At 43.8% G+C, this 12,021-nt stretch overlaps 1 protein-coding gene across 2 annotated transcripts in view; it reads right to left on the bottom strand.

Moving 5' to 3' along the window:
• LOC115407568 (voltage-dependent calcium channel subunit alpha-2/delta-3-like) overlaps positions 1–12,021 on the bottom strand; it is a 107,185-nt gene that overhangs the window by 92,142 nt on the left and 3,022 nt on the right. The gene's annotated exons all lie outside the window — the stretch shown is intronic.

Genomic DNA, 12,021 nt, shown 5'->3' with positions numbered 1-12,021 from the left:
CAAACTAAGAATATATATACATATTTCTTTACATATCACAAACAGAATTCCAATGTATTTTGAGCACAAGCCTGAGAAAAGGTTGGGTGCTGAAGGGTTAATTAACTTTCAGGAGGTACAACGAGGATTTTCCCTCTGGATGAAGAGCACTTTTTGTACATGTAGGTTTTCAGGGGTCTCTATGTGTTCTTTGATGCAAACTGCCTCCCTGGAGAATGAGCAAGCAGTCCTTTAAAATATGTTCAGGAGAACAAATGTCTTGCAGCATCATCATTTAATATAAAGGGCCGCCGATTCCCCACAGCCATGTTTGTAATTACAGCGAGCATGGCTGAGAGAGGAGGAGGAGACAGGGGGCGGAAAGACAAGTGGAGGGAAAGAGAGGAGGAAGGACCCTGGGGTGTCACGTGGATGAAGTTAATTCTGCTCAGCCACAGTGTCGCCGGGCCACCAGTGTGTGTATCCATATGTGTCCAGAAACCAGGGAAAGTCTGCATTCGGGGGTGGAGGAGTGGGGAGTGGAGGTGAGAGACTGTCTGAAACAATTGTGCTCAGACTGATGTTGCATTCTGCTTTCCGTGAGTCTGAACAGAAGACCGGAGCGTCAATCCAAACCCGCAGCAGGAAATCACTGCTGGATCACAGAGTCTCTCAGGAACGCCAAATCGCTGCTCTGCCCTCCTCCTTTCAGACCGTCCCTCGTATGCCAGCCGACAAATTGTTCCCTCAAAAGAAGAGCGCTGGCCGGAGATGAAGTGGAACAATTAATTTCACGCTTGTCCTCCCTGCCTCAAAAGCATGTTGGTCTGAGGCCTGTATCTGGTGGCACAGAGTCGCCCCCCGAGGATTGTAAAACATTCGCAGACAAAATGTGAATTAAACAGTACTGTAAATACTAATCAGACACTAAAACAAGACACCTTTAACTATCTCTTAAACTCTTTCTCGCCCGGCTGACCACACCGTCGTCACCGTTATCCTCTTTCCCAGAGGGGAGGAATATGGAATTAATCATTACACAGATAAAATTTGGTGGCCGTCCGACGGATGACTGGGGAGGCCAGTGAGAACACGGAGCTCTGATAGACCACTCAATCATGCGGTGAGGAGAGAGCAGATCCTTGAAGGAAATGGAGCTGGGAACAGTTTCATCGCGGTCGAGTCTCCGGACTCTCGACATCCCAGACAGAGGACGGAAAAAGCATGAACAGGAAACCCGATAGTGGTGTGACTAAACGCTAGAGAAGAACAAATAGTTCTTCTCTTTATTGTTGCTTAGTTGAGTCACATCTGATGACATTACGGGGCGCCCATTGAGTAAAAAACTCCACGCTGCTGTGACTAATACCAGACAACTGAATTCTGCTTTGTGTCATAACAACGCTCCAAATCATATCTCTCGACTGATTATTGCTTTGTTAGGTTGAGACAGATTGCAGCAGCTAAATGCTGATCATTCTTTATAATCAGTCTTCCTTAAGTATTTTGACTGCAGCTGTTAATGTCCTGTCATCAGCAGAATTAAAATCAGAAGTGGCTGATGGAGACAGTAAATCCTTTCAATTACAGCTAAAATATGGAGGCAAGGAGTTATTAATTGGGGTAAAATATGTTCATTATTACTGTGCTGTTGTAACACAAAACAGTCTCTTATCGGCACTTCAGTAAACAGAGTTTACTGTGGAATAATTGTATCGTACAGCTAACATTATAAGACAGTTTTAAGGGGAATTTTACAAAGAAAGAGAAATTTTCCACATGTAGTTTTTGACATTTTCAAGTTGAACAGTTGAACATAAACAAGATGCTTTCATTTAATTTGATCATGAAAATATGCAGTTTTAGTTCATCAGCTTAAAACAGACTCGCCTAAGATGAACCCAAAAAAACTCCATCGACACAAAAACCAAGTGTGTGTACCGCTGAGATGTGTAATCATTTTAAACTGGATAGAACTTTGGTTGTAAAACATTCTCATGATAACGATCCTCGTTTTGTGTTTTTTTATTTTCTTTTACATTTTACAATGTTCAATTTTAGAAAGCGGTTAAAAAGAAGAAAACAGCAATCTATTCAGAGTCATATTGCATCTATCAAAGGCCACAGAAAGTCATCCATTCATCCATCCATCACTTCTCCAGCTTTTCTGGAGGGATCTCAAGCCAGTTAAGATCATCAGAGAGATCTAATCCCTCCAGGAAAGAACTGACTCTGTCAGAAGAGTAAAAACCCACCAATGCGGGAAGAACTCTAATTTCAGCCACTTGGATCTGCAGCCTCATTCTTTCAGTGATAACCAAAGCTTTGTGACTACATCTGATGGTGGGAATGGTAAACTATGGTAAACAGACGTCTTCGTTATACAGCATTACTGAATGTATGAGGGGGTACCGGAAAGAAACTGGACTGTGTTTATAGAATTAAAGCAAGAATGATTTCAGATTTTTGGTTGTTCAATCTCGCTACAGCATGTTCTTGTGCAGATCTCTGCAAAGTATCGTCTCACAAAGTTACACAGGGAAAGCACACACAGCGCTGACGTCAACACAGCAGGACCCTCTCCTTCGGAAAACCACAAAATGGTGGAACACATCACTAAACGCGATCAGCGCGCAAGCATCAGATTTTGTTTTCTGCTGGGAAAAACAGCGTCAGAAACATTCACCATGGTCCAGGAGGCGTATAAAGATGGTGCCCTGGGGAGAACGCAAGTTTACGAGTGGCATGGGCGCTTTAAAAGGGGCGAAATGTCCATTGAAGACCAGCCCCGCTCCGGACGACCCGCATCCTCACGCACGCAGGAAAAGATCCGCGAGGTGGAAGCCGTGGTCTTGGCTGACAGGCGAAGGACGATCGGGGAGGTGTCCACCTTGACCGGGGTTCCGTGGAGTTCCTGTCAGGAGATCCTGTCCCAGGATTTGGTCTTGTGGCGGGTCGCAGCGAAGATGGTTCCGCGTGGATGTGTGCCGGGAAATCCTCCAGCACATTGAAGAGAATCCTGGGCTGTTGGGCAAAGTCATCACGGCGGATGAGACCTGGCGTCACGCCTACGATCCCGAGACGAAGCAGCAGTCGAGCCAGGGGCGAAACCCGGACTCTCCTCGACCGAAAAAAGCGTGCCAGTCCCGGTCAGCGGTAAAAGCCATGCTGATCTGCTTTTTCGACGAAACAGGGGTAGTCCACAGCGAGTTTGTGCTGCCTGGGCAGTCTGCTAACCAGGACCACTACATCCAAGCCCTGAGGCGGCTCCGAGAAGCAGTGAGGCAGAAGCGTCCGGAGCTTTGGCGGGATGGCGAGTGGTGGCTGCACCACGATAACGCGCCGGCGCACCGGGCCCTGCGCGTAATGCAGTTCCTGGTGAAAAACAGGATGACCCTGCTGCCTCACCCACCCTATTCGCCGGACTTAGCCCCCTGTGACTTTTTTCTTTTTTCCAAGAATGAAAAAAGAGCTGAAGGGGTGGAGATTTGAGGACGTCGAGGAGGTTAAACAAAAATCGAAGGACGCACTGCATGGCATCATTACGCACGAGTTTTCAAACGCCTTTGAAAGCTGGAAGACACGGATGCAACGGTGTATTCAAACCAGCGGGGATTACTTTGAAGGCGACAGCTTTGAATAATTGTTAAAATAAAACAAATGAAACGTTATAACCATTTTTTTTTCCGGTTCTCCCTCGTATGACCTCTTTTTCCATCACTTATGAATAAGACCATGAAACACTTGTAGAAATCCCAAAGACCCCCTACATAATCCATGAGAGGGTTAAAGGATATCTGTTATGGTTGTGAAAACCTGGAATACAAGAAAATGGTGACAAACTACAGGAAACGTAAGCGTTTGATCATGAATTAAAGTCGTGTAAAAAGTGGTAAAGAAGTTTGAAAGTGACGGTTGAGGGTTTGGGTTCAGAAAATGAACTCTTGGAGGAACAGATGCAATGTTTGTCAAAATACTTCAAGGCTTGGTAGTTTCAAGCCATTTCAAAGAAACGTCTCAAGATCACAAAACTTTGAGGGTTTCTTTCTCTGCAACTAAAATCTCAAATCATTAATTATATTTTACATATTAAAGAGTTTGAAACATTAGGTTTTTAGACCTTTTTTCCCCCCATTAAAACTAAATGTTAGCGCCCATCAATTTCAAAAGTCATACAAAATCATGCAGAGAGAAAGAAAAGGCAACAAACTAAATCACTAAACTTCAGACGAAGCACGAAAAGACAAACTTCGGTACATTTACGGAGCTGGACTGTCATGATTGCTGAAGACAGGATTTTCCAGCCTTTAATGAAAAGTCAGTAACAAAATTATAGATGTTAAGCATCTTATTATCTTTATTTGTCAAGTCAGCCCCAATTGTCATAACGGATAAAAACATGGGGATTTCTGACACCAGAAGTCGTCAGTTAACATGTGAAAAAAGAGCCATTTATACTGATTACACATTTCAGTCAGTCAAACTCCTCACAAGTCATCCACGTGTGTGTTCAAAGCCTGCCTGAAGCCTATTCGACACACACACACACACACACACACACACACACACACACACACACACACACACACACAGCCTTATGGCGTAGCTGGTAGCGATTCTCAGGAGTGTGTCCCAGAGTGCACTGCGTCTGTTCGGTATGCACCATTGCCCCTCAAAGCGGTGCCAAATCCGAACTCTCTAACGACCGCCATTTTTCAATGTCCTTACATACCATGCCATCGAGGTGCAGCCCCGCCATGTGTAGTCGCAAACTCACAAAGGAGCTTAAAGCCGACATCTTTACCAGCATCAAAACGTAGCTGCTCTAAAATATCACTTTTATCAAGCAAATGCAGGTTTTTTTTCCCTTTCTGAACCTCGGGAGTACAGAATGTATTATCCAAACTGCAATTTTCTTTCATAAGCCTCCATTCATGGCTCCAAAAGCCTGGTGGCAAAAGGAGCGGGGCTAATCTGATCACACAGAACTGATTAATAGTTCAGCATCTATCTGAAGTTGCCTGCATTTACTTGGTTTCAGTAAAGTCCTGGGAAACATTTTTCATGCTTAGCAGCTCGTACAATGTGGCCTGCTGCTTCCCAATTCCACTCCGTGTGTTCACAGAGCCCCAGATTGATTCTAGTGGCATCCAGCGTGAAAGTGGAATGGGAGAGCAAAACATTGTGGTGGATATATAAAGGCAATATTCAACCTTGCAAGTGGAGATTTATTACGGGAAGTTACGCTTTTTTTTTTGGGGGTTGCAGTTTCATTTGCGTTTGGTTTGAAGCCCTTGCAGGTGAGAAGGGGAAGTGAACGTACCACCTGCAGAGGAGGAGAATCCTTTCTGAGACATGCAGAACTTCATCACTAGACAGCAGGAAGAGCAAATGCACGTAATGAACCTTTTAATATAACCGTAAAATATAAATAAGTTACATTTTAATCAGGAATATACACACACTTACTCCACATATTGCAATTTCTGATCTGAGTAAGGGTTGGATAGTATTTGAACAAGATATAGCACAAACTTTTGCTGTGAAACAAGTATTCTGTTTTTCTTCAAACTCATACAAACTCAGAGTAGATGGAAAACCGACCAATAGAAAAGCCAATACAAAGCTCCAATGTGAAGCCAACTATAGATTCCTTAAAAAGCCCTGAACTGCTTCTATCAATAGTCCAGGTTAGAGCCCATTACCCAAATATAGTGTCACTGATTATTCTAACAAGCATGCATCTTGACTTTGGTCCCCAAAGAAAGTTCAGGCAAGCACAGGGAGAACATGCAGACATTATCAAATCAGGTCATATAAATCACTGTATCACCTTACTATCAACTAACTACATTCAGAAATTACAACAAATATTACATGACACATCACAATACAATATGCATTGCAGATTTTTCAGCTTATCTGCAATACTGTTCCACTTTGTGGAGAAGTGTTGAAATAAAACATATTCACTGAAGTCACATGAAGATAACACCTCCTCCTATTTTGTTCTGGGATTTGTAGATTTTTACTCTAAAATAGACCAGTTAGATGTATTGGCACAACTATCTGCAAGAAAACTGAATTCTAAAGCAATTTAAAAGGCATAGATGTAATCTCTAGTATCACAGAAATGTCTGCACCAGAACATGGACAGCAGAGACCAGGATGAGGGAAGCTGCTGACAGAATTTGATAACATGGCCTGGCCACTGCTGAAAAGTCTTACTGAGTCTCATTTTGCTTCAAACACATCGACGACTGCTTCAACTGAACCGCAGAGCCAAGAGCGAGCGAGAAACACAAGCTGTCTGCCAAACAAAAACAAGGCCTTAAATTCAAATTCAAACACAAAATACTGATAAAAAAAAAAATATTATTGTTAGAATGGAATAATGTCTCTAGTCTGTTATTGACCATCTGTCATTGTCAGTGTTGTGCTTCATCTCATAAGGTTTATATTCACTATTCAAATATCTGGCAGGAAATCAGCCTGAAACATTTCTAAGATGGTACTCTTTCCTTTTCGGATGCAGGAACACAGTCCTGGCAGTGCGGCTGCCGTCAGACAGACGCACCGGCAGCAGTGCCAGCAGTGTGAAACACTATTCTGGAGCCCAGTGTCTTTGCACATGCCAAACAATAACCTGTAATCAATAGGGTTCGGTATTGATCTGCAATGATCTTCTGTGTCCTATGCAAGCAATCATTTATCACTTAGTCACAGCTCAGCATTCTCAGAGCATCATCAGCACTTTAGCTAACGGAGGGTCTCCGAAGAGTGACGCCAAATGGACGAACAAAGGAGGAGTGAAGAGTGTTTTGTAATCTGTCGGCAAAGTTTTTTGTTCTTCGCACTGCTGTTCAAGCAAAACTGTGTGTGTGCGTGCGTGTGTGTGCAGGTGAAGGTCATGAGGAGGACGGGCCCCCGCCGCCCCGCTGAGAGGGATTTGGCAGCGCTCTCACAGTCTATGAAAAGTGTTGGGGGGCATCGTGAAGGGCTCCATAAAGTACTGTCAAACCGAATGTGTGTTTGTGTGGGTGTGTTTAAGTTGGTGTCAAGTCAAGCGGGGCGGCTGGGGACATATTCCGAGGTCGCCGGGAGAGTGCAGCAAGTGCAGGACGTTATGCTGGGCCAGCGGAACGGCTCCGAGACGGTGTGGGCACCAACACTTGTTCCAAATGCTAATGTGTCCCAAGATCCCCTCCCATGTATTCTTTAGTGCCGTAGCTGCATACTATCCATTATTAAAGCTGAGGGATGGAGGGAGAGGAGGCTTAAAGAGAGAGAGAGAGAGAACAAGTCAGAAATGGAGAAGGACGGGGGAACAATTGGGGGAGACGCAAAAACTTTACACAAAGCAGAAAGATGAAGAGAAAGCTGAGAAGGCATACAGACATGCAGTAAGGCAGACAGACCATGATGCAACCAAATTATAGTCATCTGAAAAATGTGCCGATATTAGTGTTTGGCGGGCATTTCTTCTGTTCTTCTGGATTTCTTCATAAGGCTGATCCGTACCTACAGCACTCAGGGTGGACCCAGACAACCGGCTGGATGATTGATGTGGACAGCAGCGAGTCACAGACAGTCCTTCACACGATGCTGCACACGCTAATGTGCTTAATAGTCCTGGCCCCGCCCCTTTACCAAGTTGGCCAATGTTTATGTGCTATAAGCAGTCAAGTCAGGAGCGCACCAGGTGAACAATCTGTCATAATTACAGAAGTGTGTGTGTGTGTGTGTGTGTGTGTGTGTGTGTGTGTGTGTGTGTGTGCGTTAATGTCCGGTGCAGCCACGGAGAGATGCTCTTTATCTGCCGGCCAAACGGAGGCAGAAGCAGAGCCGGAGCTAAGCAGCCGATGACAGATGATGGTGGGTATTTATTTCCAGTGTTCGCATTCATCATCCCAGCAGCGCCGAGCACAAGGTGTTACACTGTATGCAAACACGCCTGCACCTTCTGCGGAAACTTCCAGAACTGGAACAAGAAAATCAGCCGCCTCGCCAACACAAATTACACTTTTCGCGCTGGCAGATGAACTTAGTCAGAGAGGCTGAGGATAAATCAGAGATGGAAACCACACAACAAGTCATCAAAAGGCACTTGATTTTCTAAGCTCGCAAATACAGCGTCAGCAGTTGAGCTCTTTAGGAATTGAAGTTGTTTAATCCGGTGGCAAAGGGCCTCCCTCCCTGCTCCTGAGCGCACTCCGGTGAAAAGGCAGGGTGTTTGATTCACACTGGCTTTTCTCATGCTTTTCTCACCAACAAAGCACTAATTACTGTATGAGTGAGTGGCTGTGTTCGCTAAAGCTGACCAGCAAGGACATTAAAGGATAGCAGCGAGGGCTGCGCTCCTGTCCGCTAAAACGCTGTAATTAACTCCGTGACGTGACGGGCCTCCTTCTCTTTCACCCACCGGTCTCTGTCAGCCACCGACAAGAAGCAGAGGAATCACAGATCACACGGTGGTCAATGAGAACAACAGAGGGAGGAGGGGGGTGGGGTGGGGTGGAGTGGTGTGGGGGGAGTCTGGGGAAAGCGGGGTGATCATCAGTGCACTGCCGTACACACACCCTCTTCTATCACCTCATCGCCAGCCATGCTGAACCAAACCTGACAGCTATTCAATTTTCCCCAATGCAAAATCTAATCTGGAGCCGTCTCCTCCTCACCGACGCACCGTTACAGTGGAACGCCTCGGCCGCCAGCCGGCGTCTGGCACGCATGTATGCACGCACGCACGCACGCACGCACGCACGCACGCACACACACACACACACATCCAAAAAAAAAAAAACAAAAAACAAAAAGAGAGAGAGCATCAATAAGCAGTGGGTTGCAGCTGGTTTGATTCTAGGCTCAGGGCCTTTCTGATGTGGAGTTTGCATGTTCTTCCTGTGTGTGCATGAGTACTTTGGTTTCTTCCTACAGTTAAGAGCAAGGATGGAAGTTTGATGTGTTTCTTTAATTCCTTGTTTACACAGTAACGGTGAAATTGCAGAACTTTTGCTGCCTCTCTGAATCTGACTTTGGTTTCATGTAGATGGAGGAAACACTGCTACAGCACAAGAGCACCACGGCTGTATTTTTTCTACAAATGTACAAGTAGATGGATGATAAAAATAATGTTTGTCTCCAGTCACCTGTAATAGCAATCCAACTTTGTTGTATTGAATATCCATGTACTCTCCATTATTAATGTTTATAGCGCATTGCTCTCTGCACACGGCGTGGTTCATGACTGCATGGCAATATCATTTCTGCACTCTTCATGCAAAAGGACATCATTTTCAAAGTGTTGCCTTGTAAATGCAAAACCTTTCTGAAACAAAAATGCAAGGGCAATGTGTTTTCAGTTCAGCCACTGTCATGTGAACGGGGCCTAAATCATGCTGCTTTTTGCAGATGAGCTCAGGTTAAGCTTTGATGGATGCCTTTAATACTGTGTTTTGAAGACAATTATGTGAAAAAGTAGATATAAGGAACCAGGAATTCAGAAATATTGACATCTACAAAAATCCCCAAATACACTTTTAACTTACCAACAAAAACTGCAGGTAAGCACAGTGAACGCCCTGTCCCTCAGCTGGTTTGTATTATACACGTGCACAATAACACTCACATCATCTTCTGTACTGTTACAGACATGATTCTAAAATTCATACATAACCCAAAAGAAGAAGAAAGCTTTCTTCTTAAACAGATTTTGCAGCACAGAAATAACCACCATAAAAAAAAGATATGAAAACTTCATAACCTCTGCAAATATAAACACAGCTCGGTGCCGTTTAATAAGACCACCGAGCCGAAATGATAAAACATTTCATGCACTTATGTTACTTTTCCACTCACAGCAGCAGCCATTCTTCCACTGATGCCTTGCGAATATGTAATTAATTTTAAATGAACGTGAAAAACTGAAATGCACAGTCATTTCCATTTCCAAATTAGGCAATTAGTCATGCTCTTAAATCTGGTTAGTGTGACTAAAATACAGATTCAAAATAAAAATAGATTTATTTTTTTAATCCAAAAATACAGACAGACATGAAAGTGCCTTCTGTGGCAATATGAAATTAAATTAGGTTTGTGTGAAGCAAGCCTTGTAAAAGAGCGTCCAATAGATCAAAACATATCACTGCTGAGTGTGAATCGCTTCACTCACCATGTTTCACTCAATTAATTGATCTCTTGGGTTTAACTAATTTTTGAAAGCTGATGCCAAATAAAGTGGTGCAAGCAAAACAAACTCTGACTGGAAGGAGATTTCTAAATACTTCTGTAATATTATTTATTGTGGGAACGTTTGTATTTTGGAGAAATCATCAAACTACAGACCTAACCGCTGTAGGACTGTGACGTATGAAAATATATTTTCCATTCACTTCTTTTTCTGAAGAAAAGAAAAGCAACCACTCCACTTCAGTCTCATTTAACTCGTTCCTCAGGAATATTGTCGGCAGACTCGTCACTGGCTGGCGGCACTAAGCTCCTGGGTACTAAAAGGAAATGGTGTGGCATCATTCTGTATAAGAAAACACACACACACACACATACACACACACTTCCCTGCCCAGGCAAATCGATTCCAGCGTAGTCTTGTCACACATCATTACACCTTCCTATCATCCTCTGCTTTTTTTTGCTCTGTATATGTGCCCCTTTGTGAAGGAGAAGGTGTGTGCACGTGTGATTGAGCATGCTTTAAGTAGGTATGCACTGTTAACACACGCGCGCGCACGGCGCCTATACCTCGCCCTCGGATGCAGCTTCCGCTCTCAGAAACCGGGAAACAGACGTGCTCGGGTAACTTTGAGGCAGCGCTGTGGCAATCTCTCTGAGCGATCATTTTTCTTGTGTCTTCCATTACCAAGAGGCTTGAAGTTATTGTAGTGTAGCATAATGTCCCACTGCTTTGATTCCAGAAAACCATAACATCAGTGAGGTGAAAACTAAGTCCGGCCAACAACGTACAGGCAGACACAGCCATCCCAGCCGGGCTGGCTCGTATAGACAGGTTGCTCAATGATACATGAAATTAAAGATTTCAACAGAGTAGCAGTGAAGAGGGTAAAACACACACAGCTAATTCTCCCTATCAGTGGGAGACGTTTAATGTGCCTCAAACAAAAGTCTCTTCTCTTGTTTTATGGGCGCGTACTTGTGCGTCTGTACTGTACATACGGAATGTATCGGTGCATACGTTCATGGATGTGCTGCTGACATTTGATCGGTGAAACAAATTGAAGCCGTTATTGATCATGTTTTTCTTCTTCTTCAGTAACACATACAGACACACACACACACACACACACACACACACACACACACACACACACACACACACACACACACACACACACACACACACACACACACACACACACACACACACACACACACACACACACACAGACTGACTGGTATAACCTTGAAACAAGAGCTGTCTCCGATGGATATAGGAAGTGGGCGGCGGCGTGGGAAGGGATGGCAGATCAAGATGGGAGGGGAAAGACGAGGGCGAGGCTTGGATGAAAGATTTCATCTGGTTTCAAAGAATGAAGACATTTTTAAATTTGGACAAAAAAAAAAAATCAAGAGTGTGATGAGAAAAGATATGACTGACCAGTGTTTTCATAAAAATGTTCTGGCTCGGTCCCGATGGCGTCATTCTTCGCTAGCAGATGAGTGAATCCTACAAATTACTCCACTGGACAGCCCCAAAACTAAACATCTGAATTCATCCCATATTTAACTCCCCAACTGTCATTTTCTTTGAAACTACTTGAAGTATTCAATGGAAATATTGTTTTTGTGAAAGGAGAATTCAGTTATTTTCCATGTTTCAGTGTCAAATTACTTTCAACACAACTTTCGACGCGTTTCCACTTTAAAATTGTGTCTCTGATTAAAGATAATTAAGATGGATTTCAAACTGGGACTCAAATTAATGTAGACATAATGTAGAGAGAATCTAATCAAGTTTGTGGAATTGTAACTCAGAAAAAGCAGCAGGAATCTCACTAAGTATTTCAC

This window comes from Salarias fasciatus, chromosome 20 (genome assembly GCF_902148845.1).
Source record: "Salarias fasciatus chromosome 20, fSalaFa1.1, whole genome shotgun sequence".
Lineage (NCBI taxonomy): Eukaryota > Metazoa > Chordata > Actinopteri > Blenniiformes > Blenniidae > Salarias > Salarias fasciatus.
Note: the sequence above shows the minus strand (reverse complement) of the source record. Positions and strands in the feature narration are given on the sequence as shown.